We start from the raw sequence: 4,649 nt of genomic DNA, 5'->3' as shown, positions 1-4,649 counted from the left end.
TTTGTAAGCAAGCTACTTACCACACAGCCACTCCTACGCCTATTGGGCTACAGGAATGTACTTCACAGATATTTTTTAATCACTTTCAAAGACTGTTCTGAAGATCTTTATATATGCTATTGCCATAAGTACAATGGTGAATTTAGTGTACAAGTAGAAATTCACCAGGGCTTGTTTCTCAGTCCCCTCTTATTCATCATAGCCCCCCCCCCCAAGTTATAACTAACAGGTTGACCATGGTAACAACTATATATACTGATGAAATTAATCTTGTAGCAGAATCAGTAGCTGAACTGGAAAAGAAATTTCAGGTATGGAGGAATCTAAGGGCCTTCAAGTTAAGACCAAAGCTGTAGTTAGCAAGAAAGTGAATAAGACACAGAAATTGGATCAGGTGACGAGCTGCCAGAAACATTAGCACGCCGGGTGAAATGCTTAGCAATATTTTGTCTGTCTTTACGTTCTGAGTTCAAATTCCACCAAGGTCGACTTTGCCTTTCATCCTTTCGGGGTCAATTAAATAAGTACCAGTTACGCACTGGGGTTGATGTAATCGACTTAATCCCTTTCTTTGTCCTTGTTTGTCCCCTCTGTGTTTAGCCCCTTGTGGACTATAAAGAAATAATAAATTAGATTTTCTCAAATGCTCAGGAAGCTCTCTAGAGGTTGTAATTGATTTTTGCTACCAAGGTGGCCAAATTAGCAGTGGAAGAGGATGTTCCTAAAGTATAGTTGCTAGAATAAAAATAGGATACAGAAAGTTTGGAGAGCTATTACCTCTGTTGGCAATGAAAAGCCTCTCTCAGAGTGAATGGCAGATTGTATGATGCTTGTGTATGAGCAGCCATGCTCCATGGAAGTGAGATGTGGGTCCTGAATGCTGAGGACATGTGAAGACTGGAGAGGAATGGAGCTAGTGTGCTCCTATGAATGTGCAATAAAGTGTAAATGTGTTGAGAGAAAAATTTGGCATAAGGTGAATCAGATGTAGCATGCAAGAGAGAAGACTACAATGGTTTAGTCATGTGACATGTATGAATGAGGACAGTTGTATAATGAGGCACTGATTGCTTAAAGTGGGTGGAACCTGCAGAAGAAGGAGACTAGGAAGACATAGGATGAAGTAGTGATGGCTGATCACAAGATATTGAGTATTATGGAAGAGATGACAACAAGTCAAAATGTCTCTCAATATGAGGTTCTTGAGAAGATCCACCCACCTCATCGAAAATGAGTTATAGAAACGCTGTGTATTATGTATTCTCCACCCATACATTACATTAATTGCTCCACCGCCTCAGTGAACCAAACAATGTCTCATCATGTATTATGCTTGACTCTCTCCCTACCTGCTCCTGTAGCCCAATGCTACTTTGTTATCTTTTTCTCCTGTCCTTCCCCCTGCCATCTGTATATCATTACTATTTTGCCACTCCCCTACATACCTGTGCTCACCACTCACTGCCTTCCCCTTCCACTTCCTCTCCCCTCTGTCTTCTACTCTCCATTCACACTCTCATGAACTCCCTGCTCACTCACCCTGTCCAGTCCTCTGTAACACTCCACTTACATTCGCCTCCTGTACCTTGAGAGTATGCTCTGGTACATCATCTCAATCTCTCTCTTTCCTCTAACTAGGGTAATCATGTATCTCCCCTTATTTCTGCCCCTCTGCCATAGTTTAACCTCTCCTCATCTGACTCAAAGCCATCTCCCTCAATACTACTCCTTTGGTTGAAGGGCCTTTGTTTTTGTCTTGCATGTTAGTTGGTGACCTTGCCAGTAATAATGCCATATAAAAATCACCCAGTACACTCTAAAATGGTTGGTATTAGGAAGGGTATCCTGTCATAGAAAGCATACCAAAGTTGACAGTAGAGCTTGGCACAGTCCTCTGCTTACCATCTGTCAGATCTTCCAACCCATGCCAGCATGGAAGATGGATGTTAAATGATGATAATGCTATTGCATAACTGGGAAGTTATTCAACCTTAAACATCTTAATTCTAAATTACACAGTTCTGTATCTCTAATAAGAGATCTCGTGTACGCTGATGATTCTAATATTGTCATCCACTATGAAAAATATCTTCAAACTCTTAAGGCTCAAATTCATTGGCATGTAACATGTTAAGTGTCACAATAATCCTTGATGAAATCTTTTTATCAACCCTGTCTAAAAAGCTTTGTGTGGGTCCAAAAGCAATTATATATGGTAAAACTTTGAACATTGCATCTTCCTTCAAACATCTTGGTAGCATGTTAAACAGGGATCCTGATAAGAAAATTGCAAATATTGAGTTGTCCGGAAAGTTCATGACGATTTTTAAAGGAAAGAAAAAGGTCAATAAATACTTGCCATTACATTTTTAATCAATCAAATATGAACCATTTTGTTGCACAATGTGTCTCCATCTTTCCTTTAACTTGAAAATACCCTCTTCCCAGAATTGAGGTGGTTTCATGGCAAATAAGTTGAAAGGTAAACTACTATAAATCGGCACGAACTTTCCGGACAACCCAATAGAATTCATGGATATCTTTTGGATCAAGCTCCTAATGCTTTATAAAAGAATGACATGAAACAAATTATTTTTTCAAAACATGCATTTTTCTGTTGTATGGCTGTGTAACAGAGACATCATCATCATCATCATCATCATCATCATCATCCAATATTTTAAATCTGGATTTTGTCCTTGTCAATGGGGGTGGCCAGATCTACCTCAATGCCATAGCAATTGAGACAGGCAGGTGCAGTCCACCCCAATCTTTGGGCTGGCTGGTGCCCATTCTTCTTTGCTATCATGAAGCCTTTTTGGAGCTGGATTTTCTACGGGGAGCATGCCCTTGCTTACCCCCAACCTCAGTTTCTAGACATGAGTGGTCTCAAGGCCAAGGCCTCTACCACAATTTTTAAGAAATGTGGTGGAAAACTAGCCCAGGAAGGTAGGGACACTACTCCCTGAGACCCCTTTCAGAACCTCCCTACCTATTTAAAATGTTAAAACATTGCTGTGTTTTCAACAAAAGTATCTTCAACAAATTTCGCATATATTTTAGAAAGACTATGTGAATAATGTTGTTAGTAAATGTAAGCATTGTAGTTATCTTGTGATGTAGCAGACTGAAGTGGGTAGGCTATATGTAGTTCATATGCAAGATGAGTTGTCCTTGCATGGACCAAAGCAATCTAGTTATAAATTTTCTCCACTTGAAAGAACAAAATGTCTGTCAACCATATAATAAATGTTATCTTTCTATTGGTGGTTTGAAAAGGTATGTGTCTGTACACAGTGTCAAATGTCATGATTCTGCATTGCATTTAACTGAAAAGAGACATGTGATAGTAGTAGAAGTCGTAGCTGGGTGAAAATTTCATCTTCACTTTGCAGCTTATGAGCAAGCAAGGTCATACACATTGAATAGATTTTCATCCTCATATCGTTATCATCTTAATTGTAACATCCTTTTCTATGCTTGCATGTGCCAGACAAGACTTGTTGAGGCAGATATTTCTACAGCCAGATGCTCTTCCTGTTGCCAATGCTTACCTGTTTTCAAGTAAGGTAATATTTCCCTTAGTCTTTCCTCATTGGTGGAACATGCTTTTAAGGATTGCAAACAAATGACAGCATTTGTAGGATAGTGACTTTTCGTCACCTTCCTGGCACTTGTGCCGGTGGCACGTGAAAAGACATTCGATCGAGATCATTGCCAGTACTGATGGACTGGCTCCTGTACAGGTGGCACGTAAAATACACCATTTCGAGTGTGGCCATTGCCAGTACCCCCTGACTGGCCTTCGTACCAGTGGCACGTAAAAGCACCCACTACACTCTCGGAGTGGTTGCCGTTAGGAAGGGCATCCAGCTGTAGAAACTCTGCCAAATCAGATTGGAGCCTGGTGTAGCCATCTGATTTCACCAGTCCTCAGTCAAATTGTCCAACCCATGCTAGCATAGAAAGCAGACGTTAGACGATGATGATGATGATGATGAATCAGTGCACACATGCCAGGACAAACTTTGTATACACACGTACACAACAGGTCACTTATGTTTTCTGTCTAATAAATTTTATTCACACTACGTTAGTCAATCTGTGGATATTATAGAAGGCACCAGCTGATTGTCCATGCAACAGGCACTTTTAAATTGTTTCTTTTACTAAACTTTGGCACATGTAAGAGAACAAATAAAGAATAAGCTATAATGTCAAATCTTCAAACTTAGTGCTTCATGCTGTGAAATGCTGAATCTTTACTGCAGCAATTTAGCATTTAATAGCCTAGAATTGGAATTCTCTTTCAGAAAGGCTCAGAAACAAAAGGTTCAACTAAAACATTTAACAAATGTCTAGATGTAGATCTTTCCTGCATCTCAGGTCAACCATTTAGAGTAGAAGAACATCAATGAAGTCACTGATCTAACAATTACTGATGCATATGTTTTCTGAATGTTAATGAATATTTAAGTTGAGCTTTGTGGCTGCCCTGCCAAAGGTATTCACTATGTTCTGCTTGTTCCTTACATTGGCAGATAAGTGTATCATCATCAGCAAACATTTCTGTCTCTAAGTTTTAAGATAGTGTAAAGTCTTGTGTGTGTGTGTGTATATATATATATATATATATATATATATATATA

This window comes from Octopus bimaculoides, chromosome 1 (genome assembly GCF_001194135.2).
Source record: "Octopus bimaculoides isolate UCB-OBI-ISO-001 chromosome 1, ASM119413v2, whole genome shotgun sequence".
Classification (NCBI taxonomy): Eukaryota; Metazoa; Mollusca; class Cephalopoda; order Octopoda; family Octopodidae; genus Octopus; species Octopus bimaculoides.
The sequence above is the reverse complement of the archived record's forward strand: the minus strand, read 5'-3'. Positions refer to the sequence as shown.